Source organism: Polypterus senegalus, chromosome 2, assembly GCF_016835505.1.
Source record: "Polypterus senegalus isolate Bchr_013 chromosome 2, ASM1683550v1, whole genome shotgun sequence".
In the NCBI taxonomy this organism is placed as follows: Eukaryota; Metazoa; Chordata; class Cladistia; order Polypteriformes; family Polypteridae; genus Polypterus; species Polypterus senegalus.
Genome location: NC_053155.1, coordinates 180,142,729 through 180,169,366, shown reverse-complemented (window position 1 = coordinate 180,169,366; position 26,638 = coordinate 180,142,729).

The window sequence follows — 26,638 nt, the reverse complement described above, 5'->3', positions numbered from 1 at the left end:
CTAGGTGTCAAAATAACATCCACATGAATGCCAGGATCCAAGGTTTCCTAGCAGAACATTGTCCAGAGCATCATACTGCCTCCACCAGCTTGCCCTCTTCCTATAACTCATCTGCTTGTATTTCTTCCCTAGGTAAATGATGCACATGCATCCAAATGTCCATATGATACGAAATAAAATATAATTCATCAGATCAGACTACCTCCTTCCATTGCTCCATATTTTAGTTCTGACACTTACATGTTCATTGTAGTGCTTTTGATGAGGACGGGTAGTCATAATGGGCACACTGACTGGGCTGCAGTTTTGCAGTCCCACACACAGCAAGCCACAGTGCAGTATGTGTTCTCACATCTTTCTCTCATGGCAAACATTACAGTTTTTCAGCAATTTGTGGTACAGTAGTTTTCCTGTGGGATCAGACCAGACAGGCCAGTCTTTGCTCCCTGTAAACAGCAATGAACCTTGGGTGCCCAGGACCCTGTCGCTGGTTCAGCGGTTGTCCTTTCCTGGACAATTTATGGAAGGTATTAGCCACTGTATACCGGGAACACCCCACAAAACTAGCTATTTTAGAGATGCTCTGATCCTGTTGTCTCCAAGATCCTTATGCTTGCACATTTTTCCTGCTTCCAACATATCAGAACTAGAACTGACTGTTCATTTGCTGCCTAATATATCACACCTCATAAGAGGTGCCACTGTAACAAGATAACCAATGTGTTTCACTTCACCTATCAGTAACTTTAATGTTGTGACCGGTCGGTGAAAATTAATTACTGAATCAAAATAAACTGATGCATTGTCCAGAGGTACATTCTGTAAACTCTACAAAAGCTCAGATCTGGGTGTTTTGAACAGGTCCAGATTACATTATAAAGTATTATTTTGTGATTTTAACAACTACTCTGAATATACCAGCCTCGAATTATTTTCAACATGAGTTTGCCTTTGTCCTTATTATTTAAAAAAATATGTGTAGGGTGGTGCAGCAGTTAGAGTTACTGCTTCACAGCTTTAGGAGCTTGAGTCCTAATATTAGCCTGTTAACTGTCTGTCAGAGTTTACACAATTTTTTTCTTAACCAGGAGAAATACCCTATACATGTGAAATGTGCCTTCCAGAATCTGGTGTAAAGATAGGAATATCTATCAGTCTAAACTAATATACACACTTCTAAAATATCTCTGAAAATTAAACTGACAAATGACCAGAAAAATTCCATATCATTGGCAAGCCCATGTTGTATGACCAGTTCAGTAAACGCTTATCCCCAAAGACTGTAAGTTGTTGGAATCCCAGTTGATTCTGGGGTTGTGTCATTTCAATGACAAAAGCCTCAAAATAACTTTTGGGCTTTCAGAATTGACCACCAAAAAATAAATAATCTCTTGATACACTAAATGTTTGTTGTTTGCAGTGGCACTGTGAGATGATACTAAAACCAGACCCCAATAGGACCGTTATAATTTGTTTGAATTTTTACTTTGTAGAGAATGGAACCGCCGAGCAAGAGGAAAAGAGGAAGGCCAAAGAGGAGGTTTATGGATGTGGTGAGGGAGGACATGAAGTCAGTCAGTGTGGCCGAAAATGATGTGAAAGTCAATTATAGATGGAAACGGACAATCTGCTGTGGTGACACCAAAATGGGAGCAGCTAAAAGAAAAAAAAAAAGAAGTGACTAAATGGCATTGACATACTAAGTTAGAACTAATACAATTTTCTATAGAAAGAACTTTAAAAGTTTATTTTCATCTCAGTAGAGTAGAGTAGAGTATAGCAGTTTGGCTTTAAAATTTGAGACAAGTATTCTCCCTAACAGGCCTGGTATAGGATAAGCATACCAGGAGCTTAGGCCAGAGCTTTTCAAGTAACCTACTATTGTCAAAATTATTATAAGATCTGCAGTAATTGGCAGTATTTAAGGTTAAAAGAGCAACAGAAATACCCAAACCCAAGGACTGAATGAAGAAATGGAAAACAAGGCAACTGTGGAAGCCCTGCATTCAGAATATGCCTTAGGTTAAAACCAAATAGAACCACCTCTTTCAACCTTCACAAACATATGCAGTTTTTAATATCTGGAAAAAATTTGGAATTAACTTGCTTAGAGATCTTTATATAGACAACGTCTTTGCATCCTATGAAAAATTACATTCCAAATTTAACATTCCAGCTACACATTTCTTTATCTATCTTCAAATCAGGAACTTTGTTAAACAGAACCTTCCAGATTTTCCTCATCTTGCACCCTCAACCATGCTGGAAAAATTATTGCTCAATTTCAAGGAGTTAGACTCCATCTCTACAATATATAAAATCCTTTTACAATCCCTCCCTTTCAAAGATCCAAAAGTACACTGGGAAAAAGATCTCTCAATTAATATATCAGAAAAGGAGTGGAAAGTAGCAATGCAGAGAATTCACTCGAGCTCCATATGCTAAAGCATACAATTATACAACTCAAAATTATATATCGAGCACATCTGTCTCGACTAAAACTCTCCAAAATGTTTCCAGGGCAAGATCCAACCTGCGAACGTTGCAACCAAGTCCCAGCCTCAACAGGTCACATGTTCTGGGCCTGCACCAAATTAACATTATTCTGGACAAAAATTATTAATTACCTTTCAGACAGCCTTGGACTCACAATCCCTCCTAACCCATTAACAGCTGTGTTTGGGGTTCTTCCAGAGGGGTTTAAAGTGGAGAAGGACAAACTAATTGTGATTGCATTCACTACACTGTTGGCACGCAGACTCATTCTGATAAACTGGAAGAATCCAAACTCTCCTCTTTTAAGTCAGTGGGAAACCAATGTGTTATACTATTTGAAATTGGAAAAAATCAAATACTCAGTTAGAGGATCTGTACAGACCTTTTTCAAAACATGGCAGGATCTAATCAGTAATATTTTAAAATAAGTTCATAAAGCACAGAGAATTTTTTTTTTTTTTTTAAATTAGGTATGTTTACAAGCCTTAAATTTAACGTTATTTGGCTTGCTCTCTCTCTCAGGGGTGGGGATTGATCTGTTCTTAACTCAATATTTCTTTTTGTAAAATCTTGATTGCTTTGTATGGATTGTAATAAAATTAATAAAAATTAAAAAAAAAAAAACAACAAATGTTTAAGAATTTTTTTTTTATAACTAAAATGCTAACCATTAATAATTTGAAAAAAACAATGTGATTCTCTTGGTTACCTTATATTGCTTTTCCTAAATAACTAGATTCCTTTAAAAATCTTTTTGAATTGAGTTTTGTCCAAGTCTTGGATATTGACTGCAACGTAGTGACCACTTAAAAAGTCAGCCAGAGATGACGTCCCATATTTAAGCACCGTCAATCAAATTGCAAGCAGCCAGTGCTTTTACCAACAGCAACAGGTGCTTCATGTAGAGACAGGAAACAAAACCAAGCTATGATAATGTCAAAAACAGAACAATCTACTATATAATAAAACGCCGAGGTCTATGTGTCCAGTCCGTCCAAGTAATCTGATTGGTCAGTTGGGCTGTCGTGATGCAATCCAAAGAGGAAGTGCATATGGTAAACACACAAGGAGGAATAGGAGCCACAATAAGAGTCTCCTTCAAAGATCGGAACTAAAAAAGTCTGAAAAGCAGGCTTTACTGGACCACACTCGGTAGAAGGTGTACCAGTCGTGAGGGGTTCAGACACACACAGATGTTGAAGGCACTCAAAAAGAAATATATAGCAAATATTTACTGGTAACATGGCTAGTAAAAAATAATAAAATTATTACTGTTTTAAAACAAACCATAATACACAAGTATTAATTGTGAACAAAAAAAAATAAATAAAAAGCTCAGAATCAGCAAAGAACCTTTTTAATTTTTGAGTCCGTAGATTCATTTTTGTTAGCTTTTTATGAATTTATTACATTTTTCAAGTACTTATTTATTTTTATTGTTATTATAATGATGTTGTTCTTGCATCCATTTTATAATCAATGTTTTTCTTCCATTTCTCAGTCAATTTGTTGGCTGCGGCCATATTGTTTATATCATCTGCACCTGTTGCTAATCACATGATCATCAATGTCACAGTGTGTGGTATCATTACATAACATGTATTTAAGATGGCAGTGCAGTTACAATGATAACTCAGCTTTGGCATGATTCTAAAAAACCTGTGATTTTCTCTAAAACCTTTTGGCTAAACATATGATACATTCTGACATCTGATTTTTGTCACATAGATTTTTTGTCAGTTAGATTTTTGTCCTTCCAGTATTCTGACCACTAGCCTGTCCTCTGACCACAGTTTTCCCTTTTCCAATTTAAGCAGTTTTTCTTTTCTGGTTAATTTATTCCTTTTCCAACTTTGTGAGAAACCATTTCCTCAAGGTGAATGACAACACCCATGTGGAACAACATCCGTTTCACTTGAATGCTGTTTAAAGCTGTTTCAGTTACACCTTAAGCCTTTATAGTTTCAAAAGTCAATGCAATGTAACATCAACACATATTTTACATTTTGCTATTTAATTGTGTTGTAATTCCAATTCAGTTTTCTGATTTGTATAGAAGAATACATTTTCTTTCTTTCTTAGCCCTTCATTCTTTTCCACATTTTTATAATAAAAAAGAAAGTCCAATGTGTGGCAATGACCATTCTGAATGCATTTTGCAGAGCAGCCTAGAGTTATTCCATGTTTTGCTGGCGAAGAAATGAGGCGATAAGGGTTGCTCTCATTGTTTATAGACAAGCAGCCCCCTTGGGGCAGCTTACAGAGAATAGGAATTTGTGCCTCATTAGTGATGCTCCTAGTGTGACATCCAATGCATCACAAGTGGGACAGTGACCTGACAGAAAAATACTGCTCTCATTATTCTGAGTATTACAAATAAAGTAAGAAATGAGTATTGCCATGTAAGCAGCAGCAACCTATATTTATGCTATATTAAAACTGTTAATCCTGATAGTCGGAATTGCTTTAGTACATCTAAATTTCATTTGATTGTTTATTTAAATTGCTGCTTTAGAATTGATATACTTGAAAACTCTAATTTTACGCAAATAAAACTAAAAATTAAGCAAAACAAAGCAATTAAATATCATAAATTAATCATAACAATTGTGACCAATAGGTGGCATTGCTGCACCCCAAAAACAACAACACAACACAAGTCCTGGTACAATAAAAAAAAAGTTTATTAACAAAATATGTTAGAAAAAGGTTTCTTATATTTTGTGCAACCATAAATGTTCTCTACTCCTCCTTTTTATTCCTCCACTACTCCCAGGTGAATGTTGTCCAGCTCCTCTCCCAGCACTGACTCACTTGGATGAGGTCAAGCAATTTTTTTTTATCTACGATCTAGGAGCACTTTAAGTGCTAGCGTGTAGCCTGCTGGAAGCACTTCTAGGGCAAACGGAGGTCCCTGAAAGTAGGGATTACTAATCCTGATAGCTCAGCATGGTGGCCCCCACAAAACCCAACAAGGATGCTCCACAGGACTACAGGTCCCAGCATGCCCTGTGGGTTTTTTTCTGAGGGAATCCCAATCCACAGATGCTAACATCTAGTGAATTAGGAAATAAAGGATGCAAATATTGTTTTCTCCCTTAGTCCTTCCATTAAATTAGCCTCCTGGCTGGTTAAGGGTCCCTATTCCCTTCCAGCTGGAAAGCCCATCTGCCCATTTTCATTTGTTATGGTGGGCAAGGAATCATTCTCCATCTCCTTTGGGGCACCTGTCCTTCCACTATGGTACTCACACAATATATGTCCATTAACGTTGTCGCTGAGATATGGCAAGCTGAGAATAGAAGAAAGCATAACAAAAAAGCTCCAATGGGCCACATCCCTGGAGAAAATTTGGCGTCAGAATATATCAAGTCAAAACTTGAATATATAAAGTCTGCGTCGGTATATATAAAGTCATTCCTGATTATATAAAGTCAATATCGGAGTATATAAACTCACTCCTGAATATATAAAGTCAAAGTCAAAATATATTGATTGAAACGACTCTGAACTGAACTAAGTTAACAAAAACGTATTCAGAAAAATAAATTAAAAAAACACTGTTCGGTTAATGTTTTGAAAATGATGCATGTGCCCTGCCCAGGATTGGTTCCTGCCTTGCGCCCAGTGTTGGCTGGGATTGGCTCCAGCAGACCCCCGTGATCCTGTGGTCGGATTCAACGTGTTGGGAAATGGATGGATATTCCAGCGCTGACTTTGTATATTCCGACGCTGACTTTGTATATTGAAGTTTTGACTTTATATATTCCAGCGCTTACTTTATATATTCAAGTTTTGACTTTATATATTCAGAAACAAGTTTTGACTTTATATATTCAGAAACAAGTTTTGACTTTATATATACCGATGCTGACTTTATGTATTCAAGTTTTGACTATATTTTTTCTGACAGTGACTTTATATAATCAAGTTTTGACTTTAGATATTCTGGAATGACTTTATATATGCAAGTTTTGACTTTATATAGTTAAATTTAGTCATCATTGCATAACTTTTTCTTTACCATAGAAATTTAAAGACTAAATTCAACTTCCATTCCTACCAAAGATATTTCTGGCAACTAAATAAAACCTACTTATATCCAAATTCGAGCTATTGAGCCGTCGCCTGCCTGCCTGAATAAGTCACCCTCGCTTCGCTCTTACTTTTTTACCGTTCATTTAATCATGGCTAGTGGCGGAAAAATTATAAAATGGAAGGAGGATTACACTGAGTATGGCTTTACCAAAACAATTATTGGTGGCAAATCGATGTGCTTGTGCTAAGAAAAGGAAACATTTGAAAAATAACGTAACACGATTGTCAATGTAACCTTTTGTAAGTAGTGCCTGGAGGATTCAGTGTGGAGAAACTGTAGAGACAGCGTGTGTATTAACTTGTGGATTTTTCTGTGAGTATTTGGTGGCAGCGTCACAAGGTCACTTCTGTAAGACTGCGTTAGCTGCGGAGCTCACCCGCCTTAACTGTCAATCCCCCACAAACACAATCTCTCGGAATTTGCATAAGCACAGCCCTTCACCTGCAATTTTAACTTAGTTACAAAGTGATCAAAACTCTCGTTTATATCCTGCGTCCTCTCGTTAAACTTGTATCCCGCATTACCCGTGGGCATGACAAACGCCAGCCTGTCTATGAACTTAATTTAAACTTTAGGTTTACACCGTGCTTTGTTTCCGAAGTAGCAGCACTCCTGAATATGGTTGTATATGTCACTCGCTCGCTTCTTATTGTTTCACTGCCTTCTCAATTATATAATGCATGTTTTCTTCAGCGCTTTTTGGAGCTCTTCCTGGTTTTCTACGTACTGCGTTGACAGTTAGTTCACGTGATTACGTGGGAGGCATGATGATGTCACACGAAACTCCGGCCCCCACGGCTTTCGAGCTCAACTCCATTACAGTATATGGAGAAAATAGATTCCAGTTATGACCATTACGCATAGAATTTTGAAAAGAAACCTGCCCAACTTTTGTAAGGAAGCTGTAAGGAATGAGCCTGCCAAATTTCAGCCTTCTACACAAGAACTTGGAGAATTAGTGATGAGTCAGTGAGTCAGTGAGGGCTTTGCCTTTTATTAGTATAGATTCACACTTGGATTCCATGGCTCCCATGCATTTCTGGTGTTTTTCACAAGGGCAGTATAATAATGACACTACATCACAGTAGGACTATAAGAATAGCAGTATAGTGCAAATTTGTGATGTGCAATAGCTTTGCTGTTCATTTTGTAAAGATAATAGTTTCAAGAGTGTCCTTGACTGATAAATAGAAGAGAAGTTCAATGAAGCAGTGATTAGTTCTGCATCCTCATATCTTCAGGAGACTGACCACTAATCCTGGCCCAGTTGCTCCCTATCAGAAGTTTATATGTTTCTCCCTACAGCTGCAGAGACGCTTCTCCTCTCATAAACCAAAGATGTGCCTGACTGGTTAATTACCAATTATAAATAAAATGTGCCCAGCAATGGGCTGGCACTCTGTTCAGGATTGCTTCCTTCCATTGATCCTATAACAGCTTTAGTTAATGGATGGATGGATTAGTTATAAATTGAGTGACACTTTTTTCTTTCAATCTATCATCAGAAAATGCCATGCTTGCATTTAAAATCAATACCAGCTACATTTTTATTTATTCTCCAAATTTACAGATGCATTAACAAAAAGTAATTCAACACAACCCTGTCATTGAAATTGCAGTAATCTGTGCCATAGCAAATAAAGAAGAGGACAGATATGTGGCAAGCACACAGTTTCCAAGGATGTATGCCATGCAGTGTGTTAAATCCATAATGTGCTTATATGAAGTTTGTTAGTTTCTGCTGCGCAAACACATCCATTTGGATGACTGATGTTTGCTTCTCCCAAATAAAAAGATTAATAAATCCCATGTAGCTTTGTATAAACATGCATGAGAGTGGCTTGTGAGTTATGAAAAGAAAGGACAAGAGTCCATCATTCCTGAGTGGAAAGATTCACTTCCATTTTTCAAACCAAAGCTATTTGCATAACTGGGATGTTTTAAAAGTGGTAGAAGTGAGTAACAGTGGAGGCTAATATCTGATTTCAAAAAACTAATATCATACAAAACAAATTTAATTTTGAAGAGTGTGGTCTATGGCCGGCTTGTCATTCCGGCCAGTACCCCCAGGCCGCCAGATGAAGCCCTCCCTGCAGCATGGAGGTGCCCCGAAGACCAGCAGGGAATCTTGGACAATGGAGTTTTCATCCACAGCCCTGCTGGATAACCCAGAGGCCGCTAGATGGAGCTGCAGGGAGGAGCAATGAATATTATTTGCACTACGCCCCGAAAGTACGTCCGAGTCACATGGACAAGGGGAATGACGTGCTTCCGGGGTGAAAAAAGAGTTTTGATGTGACCCGGAAGTGCTACAAAGTCACATGGACTGAGGGTTCAGAAGCACTTCCGGGTCACAGACTGTGGCAGCTCCCAGACGGAGCTGAGCTAGATGGAAGGGTGGCAACGCGTCTGGGAGTGGTGGAGAGTTTATTGATTTGTGATTTATATGAGTATTGTGGAAGAGAGGGTTCTTTGTGCACTGTTGCATAAAAATAAAGTCAACTTTTGGACTTTTTCCTGGTGTCTGGAGTCTTGGACAGGTGTTCAAGGGAGCGATACTGCCCCCTATCTGTCACAAGAGTCAAATATATACAGGTCCAGGGGTGCAAATGTGTAGCGATGGAAAGACACTGCATGTATTTAACTAAATAAAATACATGCAGTGTGAAATGCAGTACATATGAAACAATGTAATATGTTTGATAGACAGACCAATATATTTTAGAACATCTATCTCCTTCAGGGAGACTATGGCAGTGTAGAGGTTAGTGCTGGTGCTTTATAAATGCAATGTCCTGGGTTTGAAGTTGCTCATGTGCAGTTTACAGTTCAGTACCTGTGTAGGGTTTCCATTGTCAGAGTTTAAGTTTATCATTGTCAATTACTTTATGTCGAAAAAAGGAAACCTTTGCATTAATGTCTTACTTTTTCCCTCGTGTGGGCTCATTAAGGGCTAAAGAGATTGTGAGGAATCTGTACAAGTAAATGCAAACCATTACAGGTGGGTAGGAGCTTTCAAATGTGTTTAAGGCCTTTCCATAACAGGTTGTAATTCAGGAGTAAATACTCCAAAAGTACAAAATTAACATCAGCAGATAAATAAATCTACTTCAGTCCTAAAGGAATCTCACAACACTTCTGTGGGCCTTACAGGGCTATCTTAATGCCTGGGCATGCAGGGCAGTTGCCCGGGGGCCCCACGAGCATAGGGACCACAGGCTAATCTACTGTATGTATGCTGTGACTTGCTGTCAAAAATTAAATACTATACTATACTAAACTATCACAGTCACCCCTGCAACCTTACATGCATGTATGTGTACGGATCTCACGCACTAAATAACATAAAAGCGTATATGTTAACGTCATTTCAACTCAGTTCTCTGCACTTAATAGTAAATAATTCAAAGTAATTTCCTACTGTGCCATCTCTGTCTGTATGGTTTACCAATTGAGTATCATTTATATCTTGAAATATTTGGTTTTTGTAAGGCTTATGTTATATTGTTCAAATGTTTGTGTTGATTAATCTTTGCTGTACAGCATGTTTTTTAATGTTTAAACACTGATTTTGTTGGAAGTACCAATACAATAAATATATGTTTAATTTTGTGCTATTCCTGTGAGTGGTTGTGTAGGTAGGGGCCCCAGTGCACTGCTTTGCTGAGGGGGCCTATAATGCTGTTAAGACGGCCCTGGGGCCTTAAGGGGTCAAGCAACCCAGACTAAGGAATAAGGAACAATAATAAGGCCATCATAAAGAAGACCTTGCTTTATGACACAGAAGCAAGTCTGACCTTTTACCAAGCTTACATATGGTTCATTGATGTTATTCCCTCAGAGGATGCTTGATGTCACTTTTAGTTTAAAAAAATCCACCAGAATTGTAGGAAGTGTGTTAAGCAAAGTGTCACTGCTGGCAGGCATAGACGTCAGAGTTAAAAGACAGAGAGAGTCACAAAGAGAGAGAGAGAGAGAGAGAAAGTTAACAAGAGACAGTGGACGTCTGGGTTTGGTTTTTTAGAGGTTGACAAGAGCAGAACCTGCTCCACTAGGCCGGCAGTGTAATAATGTAAAGTAAATCTACGAGATAGCACATATATCTTTGTAATAAATTAATTTCCTTGTTACTTAGTGTTCTTAGTGCTTAACATTTACGAAACACTTGAAAGAAACTAGGAGGTACTAATTCAATTAATCTATCTGAAAAAAATAAAATTAAATTAAAATTGATTTTCTCAAGAATATACAGTACATAACGCACAGACTGCACAGAAAGGTGTCTATTAAATTGTTTTTAAAAAGCTGACTCACATGTCCAAGCTGGCTGTTTCCATTCGTAAATCTTGGGCTGATCTGAGAAGTTGCAGGGATAGATAATTAGCTTTGATCATAAAAGTATGTGCAGAACAATTTATCTTGTCAACCGTGTTTATCTGTATGATATCCAGATCCCTTGGGAACAGACATTCCTATTTGGCATTTGAGTTATAGAATAAGCGATCATATAAAGGTGCACTGGAATCATACAGTAGAAGGGTCCTTTCATCAAATTGGCTGTCCCAGCACTGACTGTAGAATGCCCAATGGTGGCAGCTTGTTGGCCAAGGTCTCCAGGGGCCTCATGTATAAATGGTGTCCCTGAATAAGGCCCTTCTCCCCGATCTCTCAGTTTAGATGGCCGGCCAGCTCTTGGAAGAGTCTTGGGGCCTCATGTATAAACGGTGCATATGCACAGAAATGTTGTGTATGAACTTTTCCACGTTGAAATCATGATGTATAAAACCTAAACTTAGTGTAAAGCCACGCACATTTCCATGGTACCGTGTGACACCCCGTGTAGTGGGAATTGGAATCACCAGCCTACACTCTAGGTGTCTAGTATGTGGGACCGAGCGTGACCAGGATGATGGTGTAAGACAGGGAGACACAGACACAAAAAGGGTTGGGGTTTTTGAAAAATAAAGTGAGGTTTTATTTACAGGTGCACTTAAAGAAAATAATCAAAAATAATGTCCTGCGGAATTTATATATTAAAACACAGTCCAATGCCGCAAAGGACACACAAAAACAATCAAATGGAGCCCAGAAATGACTGTATACAATATTTACAGTGCTACTTGAAAGTCCCAAAAGAAAAAGTAAAATACACACAAACTAATGAAATCCAAATATATACACAAAAACAAAATGTGAAGCTGTCTTCCTCCACAGTGATCCAAGTCAGGAAGCTGCTCCTCCAAACAGTGTATAATACAGGATTCACCCAAAAATATTCAAAAATATAGAAAAAGTGTATATACAAAAATAAACAGTGCACCACTAACCACAACCCAATAAATACCTCCACCAAAGTTATTCAAGAGATATTTATATGAAAAAATATTAAAAAAAACAAAGCAAAAGCCGTAATGCTGTTCTGTCAGGTACCTTTCTCTAAGAAGATCTATTCAGAAAGAACCCCCTCTAGAGGCCACGATTCCCTTTTGTATTCGGCGCCCTACGCTGACCAATTAAACCGCTGTACGTCATCCCTCCCGAGGTACGCGATGACGTGAACACGTTTGTGAAAAGCGGCGTCTACTTTCCCACACAATTACTATAAAAATGGAGCTGCCGGCGCGCGCGCGTATAGCTGTGCCGGCTTCTGAGACGCCAACGGCACTTCTGCCATAAAGTGAAAGTAAGCACTTTCTATTCTTTTCCTCCTTCCCCTGAGCTACAGCCCAGACAACTACGAATAAGGGATCCCTTTACTAGACCGCGGTAAACTAATACTACGACGCTTTGCACTTTCTTTTACTCCTTTAGAGTTAATGAGGTCGCGGAAACGCGTGTAGGAGTGGGATACCGACAATGCCATCCCGGCCGGTCAATGGCAAGGCTGTCTCTCCAGTCTACATGAGACCCGCTGTGACACTCCCCAAAAGACGCTAATATCGTCAACAAAGACGTCTTTCTGCACTATATAAATGAAAAAAGGTAAGTTTCCTTTCTTTATACATTTTTTCCTCCAAACAAAAGCCTCCCTCTTTACACAGCAGAGGACGCTAAACTAATTTCATTTAATTAATGGTAATGCCAGTAGTGCATATTACCACACACCCTCCCCCTCAAGATTTCAGGTCATATGTGCGGGATAAATAATCTGCCACTAGATTCTTTTTCCCCGCAACATAACGTACCTGAAACCTGTATGGCTGGAGAGCCAAATACCAGCGGCCACACGAGCATTAGAATGCCTCATCTTTTGGATCCACTGCAATGCTCGGTGGTCGCTCTCCACAATAAATTCGTTGGACAGTAGATAATACTTAAGGCTATCTACAGCCCATTTTATTGCTAATCCTTCTTTCTCTAAGGTAGCGTACTTCTTCTCTCGGTCAAACAGCTTCCTACTAATAAACAAAATTGGCCTCTTCTGTCACCCTCTCCCTGCATCAAGGCTGCTCCCAAACCTTCCCCGAGGCATCAACCTGCAAAGTAAAAGGTTTTGCAAAGTCAGGACAATGCAATACAACATTCTTACAAAATATTTTTTTCAGAGATTGAAAGGCATTTTCACATGACTCTGTCCATTTGACGTTTCGTGGTGCAGATCCTTTAAGCAGGTCGGTGAGGGGTGCTGCAATATCCGAAAAATTGGGGATAAATCTTCTGTACCACCCCACCAAACCAAGGAATGACCGGACCTGCTTCTTTGTTCCAGGACACGGACGATCCTTTATAGCGGCCATTTTGTCAATTTGGGGTCGGATCAAACCGCCCCCTATGGTGTACCCAAGGTATTGCACTTCCTCTTTGGCAATGACTGTTTTTTCAGGGTTAACCACAAGCCCAGCTGTTTTTAACCTTTCAAACACATCCGCCAGGTGTTTTAGATGCTCCTCCCAGGTCTTACTGTATACTACCACATCATCTATGTAGGCTCTAGCATACCTCTCTGCTCCTTGCAGCACTTTGTCCATGAGGCGCTGGAAGTTCGCCGCCGCTCCATGCAACCCAAATGGCATGACCGTGAACTGGTACAAACCTCCGGGAGCCCTGAAAGCGGTAAGTGGTTTTGCCTCATCGGTGAGTGGGACCTGCCAATAACCTTTGCAAAGATCAATTGTTGTTAAATATTTTGCTGGACCTAGCTGCTCTACCAGCTCGTCCACTCTAGGCATTGGGTAGGTATCAAAAGCTGAGATGGCGTTAAGCTTACTGTAATCCACACAGAATCTCATCTGTCCGTTCTTTTTAGGAACGAGTACCACAGGACTACACCAGTCACTCACTGAAGGTTCGATGATGCCTAAATCTTTCATCTGTTCCAGCTCCTCTCGGAAAACCTCTTGTAGGCGTGCAGGAATTCTACAGTAGGATGTTCTCACAGGACCTGGGGATGTAAGGCGAATATCATGATGTATGAGAGGAGTCCTACCAGGCAAAGATCCAAACAGACCCTCTGGAATCAATTGTTGTACTTCTGCTCTTTTTGTCTCTTCAAGATGTTCCAATGATGGTCCCACTTGGACTTCTCTGCAAGATGGCAAGTACTGCTCCTCGATTCCTCTTCTTCCGGAACGCTACTGAATGAATAGCTGACTTGAAGGGTTAGTATATTCCTGCCATGGCTTCAGCATATTAATATGAAAAGTTTGCCTTAATTTCCTAGGGTGATCAGGCATATCAATCTCATAAGTGACAGGACCTTTTTGAGCAACTACTGTGTATGGCCCTTGCCACTTGGCTAAAAGACTGCTCTCTGAAGTAGGCAATAATAATAGTACCTTCTGTCCAACTGTAAGTTTTCGGTCTCTGACTGCCTTGTCATACCACGCTTTCTGCTTGGCTTGTGCGTTTTCCATATTTGCTTTAACAAACTGCGACAGGTTGGCGAATTTTTCCTGCAACTTAAGGACAAAAGTTAGCACATTTTGTGACTCAGTTCTGTCTCTATCTCCCTCTAGGGTTTCCTTTAGCACAGAAAGGGGTCCTCGCACATGCCGACCATACAATAGCTCAAACGGAGAGAATCCAGTAGATGCCTGCGGAACCTCCCGGTAAGCAAACAACAGGTATGGTAGCCACTGATCCCAATCTGATCCAGTCACGCTAACAAATTTCCTCAGCATCTGTTTTAAGGTGGCATTAAATCGCTCCACTAGCCCATCCGTCTGCGGGTGATAGGGTGTGGTCCTTAAACCCGAATTCCTAACAAACTATTCACCTGTCTTATCAATTTTGCTGTTAGATTGGACCCCTGGTCAGTTAACATTTCTCTTGGGATCCCCACTCTGGCAAATAGCTGTATTAGAGCCCTCACAATGTTACTTGCATTTGTCTTCTTCAGGGAAAGGCTTCTGGGAACCGGGTTGCGTAGTCACACACTACCAGAATATATTTATGTCCAGTGCCGCTACGTTCGACAGGACCCACAATATCAACCGCTATTCTGGAAAAAGGCTCTTCCACTACAGGCAAAGGTATTAGTGGAACTTTGTCTCCTCTCTTCACTGGTCCAACTTTCTGACACTCTGCACATGCTTTTATATAATTTGTTACGTCTTTAGTCCATCCTGGCCAATAGAAATGCCGTGCTAGCCTATCAGATGTTTTACTTGCCCCAAATGACCTGACCAGGGAATGCTATGGCTAATCTGTAACACTTTTGCCCTCAGACTAGATGGCAACACCAATCTCTGCCCATGGTCATCTTGATGATACAGGAGGTCATCTTTAATAATAAATTTCTCTCCTGTCTTAGACTGCGAACCCTTTGTGGCCTTGTCAAAGCAGACACGCAGACTGGGGTCGTCCGCTGAGCGGAAGCCACATCACTCGGTAAGTCGCTACTGTTTCCTGTGAGATCCAAAGGCAATATGAGCTCACCCTGCTTCTGGGAACGCCCCAGAGCTTCTCACGCCTTCTCTGACTACGGGCTTTACGGACCGTGCCTGTCTTGTCAGCTTCCCCAAATGGCAGCACATCCCAGCCATCCTGGGCATCTTGCTTTTGCCTTGCCGCCTGGGCCCTTGTGACCATCAGAGTCTCCGCCTGCAGAGTACTCTGTAAGAGATCTTCGATCCCGCACGTCCAACCCTAGTAGAATTGGGTAAGGCATGTTGTCTAATACGCCCATGGGCAACTCATATCCCAAACCTTGAATCTCCAGGTTCACCCGGACAAGAGGATAGGTGACTTCTTCACCATGGACACACCTCAATACTACCTGCTGACCTGACTGTACCACTTGGTCGACCAAACAGTCTTTCCTCACCAGAGACTGGGTGCTTCCTGTATCTATTAATGCAGGGTACAGTTTACCTGCCATAGTAACCCTTAGAATTTTCTCCCTATTCTTAAAAGGTGTCTTCTTCTCAGGTAGGGGGCATGGAACAAAACAAAATTTTGCCTCCTTACGTTTGTTTGGACAAAACTTAATTAGATGGCCTTTCTGTCCACAACCATGACACAACCAACCCTCCCTATAATCTGGCTTTGCAGGTGGGTTGACTAATCTTGTAGGACCACGACCCATTTCACCCGAGACATACCTGTGGGCTTAGCTGTTGTTCTGGGCCTCTGAATGACTTTATCCTCCTTCCGCAGGTTCCTTGGACGATGGGCAGCCAGGAATACCTCAGCCAGCTCCGCTGCTTCTTTGGAAGTCTTTGGCCGATGCTCCTCTACCCATGTACGGATTTTAATATCAAATACCTGCAAAAGTTGTTCTAACAGAATAAAGTCAATTATCTGGTCTATTGAGTGTTTCTGGGGTTGTAACCATTTAGTGCATAATTCTTTCAACAGTGTCAGAAGTTCTTTAGGAGACTGACCTTCCTCCCATTCGAGAGAACGGAACCTCACCCTGTACGTTTCGGTGCTGATCTCGTACTTCTCTAGGATGGCAGCTTTTAATGAGTCATAGATCAGGGACTCCTCTACTGGCATGGCCAAAAATGCCGCCCTGGCCCCTCCTGTAAGTAAAGGAACAAGACGGATTGCCCAATCTGCTCTTGGCCAGTCACACACTGTAGCCACCCTTTCGAATGTTGAAAGGTAATGTTCTATGTCCTCGGCTCCTGGAAGGGCATCAGACGAGGGTATTCCCAAGTTCTTGCTGAGGCTCCTCTACTTCTTTCTACAGGTTCATCAGAATTGGAGGACTGCGACTGTTGCACCAAATTCACCTGTCCCTGTAGCTGGGCAAACTGGTGCTGCAGACTTTTGAATCGCTGTTCCAATCGTTGGTCTTTGTCTTCCTGCACAGCGATGAATTGTCGCAAGAGTGTCTCCACTGTACGGATATCCCCAGTGACTTGAACTTCTTCCCTGCCTGTGCTGCTCCGGAGACCACTCCTGTATTGCGGTCTGGAGTGCCAACTCCTTGAGGCTTCTTTGGAGCCATACTGCCAAAACTGTCTTCGTCCGTACTCCAAAATCAAAAATACTGTCTCACGTTTTACCACCTCTGGTCGGATCCCACCGCTGCCACCAAAATGTGACACCCCGTGTAGTGGGAATTGGAATCACCAGCCTACACTCTAGGTGTCTAGTATGTGGGACCGAGCGTGACCAGGATGATGGTGTAAGACAGGGAGACACAGACACAAAAAGGGTTGGGGTTTTTGAAAAATAAAGTGAGGTTTTATTTACAGGTGCACTTAAAGAAAATAATCAAAAATAATGTCCTGGAATTTATATATTAAAACACAGTCCAATGCCGCAAAGGACACACAAAAACAATCAAATGGAGCCCAGAAATGACTGTATACAATATTTACAGTGCTACTTGAAAGTCCCAAAAGAAAAGTAAAATACACACAAACTAATGAAATCCAAATATATACACAAAAACAAAATGTGAAGCTGTCTTCCTCCACAGTGATCCAAGTCAGGAAGCTGCTCCTCCAAACAGTGTATAATACAGGATTCACCCAAAAATATTCAAAAATATAGAAAAAGTGTATATACAAAAATAAACAGTGCACCACTAACCACAACCCAATAAATACCTCCACCAAAGTTATTCAAGAGATATTTATATGAAAAAAATATTTACAAAAACAAAGCACAAGCCGTAATGCTGTTCTGTCAGGTACCTTTCTCTAAGAAGATCTATTCAGAAAGAACCCCCTCTAGAGGCCACGATTCCCTTTTGTATTCGGCGCCCCTACGCTGACCAATTAAACCGCTGTACGTCATCCCTCCCGAGGTACGCGATGACGTGAACACGTTTGTGAAAAGCGCGTCTACTTTCCCACACAATTACTATAAAAATGGAGCTGCCGGCGCGCGCGCGTACAGCTGTGCCGGCTTCTGAGACGCCAACGGCACTTCTGCCATAAAGTGAAAGTAAGCACTTTCTATTCTTTTCCTCCTTCCCCTGAGCTACAGCCCAGACAACTACGAATAAGGGATCCCTTTACTAGACCGCGGTAAACTAATACTACGACGCTTTGCACTTTCTTTTACTCCTTTAGAGTTAATGAGGTCGCGGGAAACGCGTGTAGGAGTGGGATACCGACAATGCCATCCCGGCCGGTCAATGGCAAGGCTGTCTCTCCAGTCTACATGAGACCCGCTGTGACACTCCCCAAAAGACGCTAATATCGTCAACAAAGACGTCTTTCTGCACTATATAAATGAAAAAAGGTAAGTTTCCTTTCTTTATACATTTTTTCCGCAAACCAAAAGCCTCCCTCTTTACACAGCAGAGGACGCTAAACTAATTTTATTTAATTAATGGTAATGCCAATAGGACATATTACCACATACCGCATACCCTGTCGTACGCAAGTTCTCCATTTGGTTTTGCAGACTGCCGGCACCCAGCGTCAAAACAATGCTACTGTTTCTGTGTGGTTTATCTTTCTTTTTCAGACCAACATCCCTGAGGTGGCTTTATAAATACACTGAAATTAACCGCATATTGTTTATTAGTTTAATGCATCTGATTACAATTAACCTGTAACAATATAATGGTACACAGAATGGTCAAACTATTCTAAATACCATAGTTGCTTTAGCGTTGTTACTCTCACTGCACCTTCTTCTTCTTTCAGCTGCTCCCGTTAGGGGTTGCCACATAAGATCATCTTTTTCCATATTACTCTCACTGCACCACTCGGAGCAGCTGATCGGAAAGAGAATTATCGGTATACAGCATCAATCACACGATGCCTCAGCCATGCTTTCTATTTGAACTGCTTCTCACACCGCAAACGCTTCAAAACCTTTACTGTACGGACCTCGCGGTTCAGAAACAGTTTCATCCCAAGAGCTCTAAACTCAATCAATCACTCCATCAACTGCTCATTGTAGAACTGTTTGTACTTTATTAGTACAATCACCTCACTGTAAACTTGCGATACAGTTATAATATTGCACAACCTGAGCCACTTTATATAGCGCGTATTTACATATGATGACGATATTATTTTTAAGATGAAATGCAGCAAAATATGTTTATTATTTTATACAGATAAAACTTTAACTTTATTTAAATAATCTATATTGTTAATAATTAAAGGACACGGTGTCGCTACGCTAGCAAGGATCTGGTGCTCCGTTTACGGATTGTTCCTGCCTCACACTGTATGCTTCACTGGGACTGGCGTGAAGGATAGAATAATTAAACATGTACTACGAAGATATTTCAATGTTCCTTAAAAGTTTTGAAGAATCGGAGTTATAAGCTTACAGATGGCTTAACATCCATTACAGAGCTAATTGTGTGGCAACTGGATATTTGGAGAAAGAAAAGGAAGGACTGGAATTGGAGGTTAGTACGTTTGAAAGAAACAGTACTGCTGCAATAAATTATTTTATCAAAGGTCGCACACAATCACTGCGCCACCGTGTTCCCATGTTTAAAAACATGCTTTAACTCCTATCATCATGAAAATGATATCACTTATACATCTCAGTATTTTAGTTATTCAGGAGAGCTGTAATATCATGAATGTAATGGATTTTGTGTCCTGTCGGAGGTAGAGAAAGCCGGTTTAAGAAGAACTTAGTGATTCACACACATAGAGCACATAGAAAAACACATACAAAACGAAGCATTTAATGTGCTACTTTAGTTACGATGGGATTTCAGATACTAGTAAATTAAACGATTAAGTTTATGATGTTCTACTTTAATGACAAAATAAACTATGTGATTAAAGTGGAAATTTCGAGATTAAAGTTGACATTTCATGCTTTATCCCCACTGTGTGCCTTTTTTTTTTTTCTCTGTACCCTAATAAGCTTTCATATGACACTTAGACGGTGGGCTATGACTCGCCTTTTCATGGCGACTTTGATATGCGACTTCTTTTTTATTTCGGGCACTGTGTGACTTTGTGAACTTGAGCTTTCGAGATTCTCCAACACGCTATATCACTCAATCAGCTTCCTTTTCTTGTTTATACCACTGTTTAAACCAACAAATAGTACATTTTTCCTTGCCTCCACTTGGTATTCGCTGAAATTGTTCTATTTTCCCTCGTGGTTTTGCTGTTGTCTTTTCACATCAATGCTGAGCTTAAGGGCTATTTATATTGATTTACATATTCAAAAAGGCGTAATTCTGGGAGGAGTTGGGGCAGGACAGCAGGCACGTGCATGTGTATTGCTTTTCACGCTGATCGGGATTTATGTAGTGGAAGAACGTGGAAGTTTGTGTACGCAAAGATTCCTGTATCTGGATTTTTCTGTGCGTACACACATTCCCACTTTGTGCTAATGCCATGTTATAGTGTGAGTTCTGTGCACGCCGTTATACATGAGGCCCCAGGATTCTGACTGTTTCTGGCTTGTCTGCCTCCTGTTCTACATTCTACAATTAACCAATGGACAAAAGTTTTTTTTCATTTATGTTAGTTAGTTTCTACTTTGTTTTGATGTATTTGAACAAATCTGTATCCTCATATGTGATAGTTCTGTATTTAGTGAGTGGTATAATCTATTCTTGCATTTTGCCTTGAGTGTTGCTGTTCTTACTGAGGAGCAAAATGCAAGATCAAAGTAGTTTGTACTATTGTATTGTATTTATGAGGTGGCAATGATAGATTGGTTATATAGGTCTGTAAAGAGAATTACTTGTGTTCTGTTTTGCGCATTGTATTTACCCCTATTGCACACCCAGCATACCTGGCAGGAGATCTCTCTCAGAATTGCCTTTCCCAAAGTTTCTTCCATTTTTTCCCCTGCAAAGGGTTTTTTTTTTTTTTTTTTTTGTTGTCTTAGGGAGTCAAGGCTGAGGTGGCTGTCAATAAACTCATTGAAGAACTCCTTGTGTGATTGTAGGCTATATAAGAAATAAATTGTTGTTTTGGCTTTGCTCAGTCTAGTATTGATTTACGCTGGGGTATAAATGAACCCATTTCCATGTCAATAAACATAAAAATAATAACAATGAGGAGACTTCTGCTACTACTACTAATAAAAAATACCAATAACAATAACTCCCCTAAGGTCTATCATCTTGTTGCAAGTCCTTATGATCCTTAGAGCAATGCCAGTGGGAGCTTTATTCCACCAGTGCCAGAAATGTCAAGGAGAATTAGCCAGATTAAAGAGAGACCAATACCTGCTCAAGCAGAAATATTAAATTTATTAAATAAAAATGGTTATAACTGGTAAAGGAATTCATACTGACTTGGTCATCATCCAGGATAAAGACAACTGCGTTCATAAATGAGGTACGTCCAAAAAATTAGCTACAATCTCCCTTGGTTACTGGTGGTGAAAGCAGCATTGACCCAAGCGTGGTTACTGCAATGGCCACTCCATGGAGTCATGACCCAGATCACCAGAACCAAACTGCTATGGCCGGTTCAAGGGCTCCCAAGCCCCTGATCACCCACACAGGTAATATCCACCAGCACATGAAATAGACAAAAGATATTAACAAGTTCATCATGTGTACAGTGCATATTAGACAATTACAGGATTAGAAACAGATGCAACACTTTACACAGGGCTGAAACTATGACAAAAGTAATTGTAAAAGTGACAGAAATTATAATTTCCGGTTAAAATTGTAAAGTTAAAGTGACTGCTAACACAGCTTTCTTTTTCTAGGTTGATATTTGGTCATACTTTATCTTCTGTTACTTAACTACTTTGTCAACTCATTAACCAGCATCACCATACATTGTTAGATGTATGCACAGAGTAAACTCATCTATACTAATAAAAGGCAAAGCCCTCACTGACTGACTCACTCATCACTAATTCTCCAACTTCCCGTGTTGGTAGAAGGCTGAAATTTGGTAGGCTCATTCCTTACAGGTTTCTTACAAAAGTTGAGCAGGTTTCATTTCAAAATTCTATGTGTAATGATTTTAACTGAATCCTACTTACGTACATACATACGTCCATAGCCTGCAGCTCGGTCACTGTGTGAGGCAGGGTTGGGGGTTGCATGTTACGTCCTGCGTCCTACGTCCCCCGGCCTCCCACATAGTTGGCTGCCTGTCTATATTGTGTCCCACATCCCCACGTCTCCCATGTAGTTGGCAGTCTGCCTTATATAGATTTAAATGCTTAAACAAGCAGAGCAGACACACTGACAAACAACACTGAAAATAAATACTCACAGACTAATCCACAAGTTCATAGTGACGCTGTCTCTAAATACTCGCGGGCAATTCCACAAGTTCAGAGACACGCTGCCGCTAAATATTCGCAGGCAAATCAAAAAGTTAATTCCGGGAATGCCTGTTAAACATCTTAGATTCACTAGTAGCGATTTGGGTGGTGAGATGTCTATAGAGGTGATCACTGTAATATTTATATGTCATTGAAATGTATTATTATCAGGCATGGTTTAGGCACCTATGTCATCAGGAAGGCACCAGAAAAAGGAACCTCAAGGTTACTATTATGGAAGTTAATTTAGAGCACGGATGCCGTGAATGTAAGAGCTGTAATAAATAAAGTTCCCCTGCATACTTTAAAAGAAAGTCTGGCCATCATTTCATTTTTCACAATTTGTGAAAACAAGACATGGTGTCAGAATAGAGGACAGTCATGGATTTTGTTGGAGTTCCCTCACCACAAATTGACTGGGATTCTCTTAACCTGCCGGGAAAATGGAAAAAGTTCCAACAGCACGTGGAGCTGATGTTTTCTGGCCTGCTAAAAGGCAAAGATGAGACTTGTGAGAAATGAGTTATGAGAGAAATGCAGCTACCTGCTCCTGTGGACTGGGGAAAAAGGAAAAGACATTTTTAACACATTGACTCTCACCCAGGAGGAAGCCAAGGTACTGAAAATTTATTATGACCATTTTGAGGCATTTGTCATGACTAAGACGAATACGATATTTGTGAGATACAAGTTTAATGAGAAGACGCAGGGTATAAACGAGATTTTTGATCACTTTGTAACAGAGTTAAAATTGCTGGTGATGGACTGTGCTTATGCAAACGAAGATGAGATGATCAGGGATAGAATAGTGTTTGGCACAAACTCAGCAAAAGTGCGAGAGAAACTTTTAAGTGCCGGGTCTGAGCTAACATTAAATAAAGCCGTGGACATCGCAAGATCGCACGAGATAGCACAAGCACAGCTGAGAACCTTCGATGCATGTACTCTGAGCGGCTCACGTGAACTGACTGTGAACGGAGTACGCAGACAAAAAGCAACAGCTCCAAAGAGCTGAACAAAAACGATTACACAATTGAGAAGGCAGAAAAGAATATGAAGCGAGTGACGCATACAAGCATATTCATAAGTGCAGCTACTGCGGAAACAAAGCACACGGTGGAAAAAGTCAATGTCCAGCTAAAGGAAGACAGTGTAAAAAATGTGGTAAATTGAACCACTTCACTAAAGTTTGCAGGACTGGGAAAGGTAAACCCATGCATGCAGTGTGTGATGTCTTAGATAAAGAGGAAGACAAACTGTTTGTTGATGCAGTAAGAAAGGAACACCCCTCTGAAGCTGAACAAGCCTTTGTAGACATATCAATAGGAAAGCAAGGTGTTAAGCTAAGTTCATAGACACGCTGCCGCTAAATATTCGCAGGCAAATCCACAACTTAATACCGGGAATGCCTGTTAAACATCTTAGATTCATGAGTACCGATTTGGGTAGTGAACACTTCGATGAATGAAACCTGTTATCTTTACAACGGTTGACAAACACAGAATGTAACTTGAACACAACACATCCTCCAAATACGAACCTGATTCAAAAAAATAATGATAATCAAATCCTTGATGACAGCAACACTCATAACAGTCACAAAACAATTACATTGACAATCATGTTACGTTATTTTTAAAATGTTTCCTTTTCTTTTTCATAACTTCTTTAACACACTACTTCTCCGCTGCGAAGCGCAGGTATTTTGCTAGTCATTAATATGTAGGTGCAGCATATGTCATCACACCTGACTGTACTTGTAATGGCATAAAGAACAGCTGCTTTATCAGTTGATCAAGTTGATAGGTGGATATTTAAACAGCATTTGCAGGCATAGGGACTATAAAGTTTATCATGTAGTAGTAGCAGCGAGATCAATTACATTTCTAGTGATACAGAAGCATGCAAAGCACTTAAAAGTGACAATAACGTCCAACATGTAGGCGTATAGTACTACGTCTGAATCTGCCTAGGGCCATGACTTTCAAGTTTGAGATACAGTGAGTAAGAGAGATAAGGAGCAAGTACTGGGTGCTTCACATTTGTGCAAATTTGTGATGCTTGTCAGATGAGAAGCGTATATTTTTTCATAAGGAAGAATAATAATTTTTAAAAAGAATACAAATTATTTTTGAACAAATATTGCTTTTCCTGGTGCTTCAATATATAATTTTAAATATATATTTAGGGAAACAGTGCAACTTGTTGTTACTCTGACGATCCAGCTTAGGTCCAGCAGATTCCCATCTACTAGGAAAATGAGGCTGGACCTGGCCAGACTCCAAGATTTGTTAGATGAACCTATGAGCAGGTGACATACGATCTATGGTCTAGTGACTCATGTCCTGCTTACAGAGGAATTGAAGCATTAAGCAAATGTAAATCTGTTCCTCGGAGAAAAGAAGTCAGGGCGGTTGATAGAACCGTCCTTATGGAGAACACTGCAGTTGTGACCCACTAGACTGGCTACTTTGAGCATTTGTTTAAAGCTGATCATCCAGCCAGGATATAGGATATCTCTGGGTGTATGGTTCTTAAGGCTGATCCTTAAATTAGCTGAACCACCCAGACTCACTGAGATTGCACAGGTGGTGAACCAGCTGAGGGTAGGGGAGATCTGTGGTGAACTTCTCCAGGCTGGTTGTAAAGCTGTCCTCCTGGCATTGCATTAACTTTGCTTCCATTTGGGAGACGGGCGTCATCCCAAATGACTGGAAAACGGGACTTGTTGTCCCTATCTAGAAAGGGAAGGGTGATCACCTGGATTGTGGCAACTGCAGGGGGATATCAATGCTCTCGGTAAAGTCGATGCTAGGGTCATCCTTAATAGGATCCGTGATCACTTGCTCACCTACCAGCAACTGGAACAGTCTGCTTTTACACCGTCTATGTCTATCATCCTGGCACTGAAGGTTCTCATGGAGCGCAAACATGAATATTGGCTTCTTTGTGTGGTAAGTGCAGCAACATGGTGTACCACAGCATGCTCCCCATCATCCTGACCTGACTTGATAATGATGAGCCTGCAAAGTCTTCACTCAATTGATTTCTTTAGTCAGTAAATAAATGCCTACATACTAATCATTAGAAATACACTAGAGTTATACATATTCTTTCTTATTTCACATATTTCACTTTTTTTTAATATATTTTCGATCCACTTAAGATGGTGGTTTACTGAAGCCACCTTTGGCACAGCATCACTCTTTATTGCCACTCTTTCATCTGCTCTTGCTTAGAGGTGAGGCACATAGCACTACGATAGATAGATAGATAGATTTTATGTATACCAAGGGGAAAATGTAGCTGTTACATAGGTTCAATAAATTTTAAAATATTATAACAAACAACAACAGTTATCACAAATAAAGAAAATAATTGCAGAAAGGAAGAAAACTTCTGACTTGGCTAAAGGTAAGAGAGCAGTCATAGTGAAGCATTATAGGCTGTAGGTATGAAGGATACTCTATATTGGGGTTCTTAACACATATCCGTTAAATAACTTGTTGACTGAAAATCTAGACTGAATCTACAGAATTTATTAATTCCCTAATAAATGCTACACATCCACCACACTGTCTGTGGCCTTCTTTTCTTGTGTGTGGAAATAACTCTTTCCTTGCTGATGCAGTTCTTCACTAACTCCAGAGGAATAAGTAATTTCACATATGTTTTATTTTTGTATTATTTGTGAAATGACTTTGGGGTTCTTAAGGTGTTGCATTGTTATTTGGATAATTCAAAGTAAATATGTAATATTAAAGAAACAGCTTAATCACTTATCCTGAATAACGTTAGTCTAATTTTTTTTCTCATCCTCTTACTTGACTTCACTTTTTATCTTTTAATAGACAGATTTATGATGTCTAGCATTGTTCCAGTTACTTTCTAGTTTTATTTTATTTACTTATTTTTTTGCAAAGAATAGTCATCTGAAAGAAAATCACTGATTCAAGTTAAACAGTGTTATTTTAGAAATATCAACTCTAGTAAGATTGGTCACAAAATGTTGAAAAATTTTCCACTGGAAAAAAACTGCTCTTGTACAGAAATGGTGCCAAAAATACAAATTAAGCCTGGCTAACCCGTGACATGTTTGTCATTTAAACATGTTTACAGCTTGCCCCCTCCTAACTCAGGGAAGATCGCTTTTGTTGTGTGTGCCAAATGATAACACTTTCTAATGACGTTTTTGTATAAGGAAGGCATTCAGGGCAGCCATTATTTGTCTCAAGCAATCCATAGAGAAGATGAAAGACTTGACATATCCACTATTCAGCCATCACCTTTCCTTCTAAGTTAGCACAGTGCTTCAAAGAAGGAAAGACAGCAGGGCTCTGCCCTGTTTTCACTTGCTTTGTGACTTTACGGCAGCTGCATTATTTTTCTCACATTGCTTTTGCTTTTGAT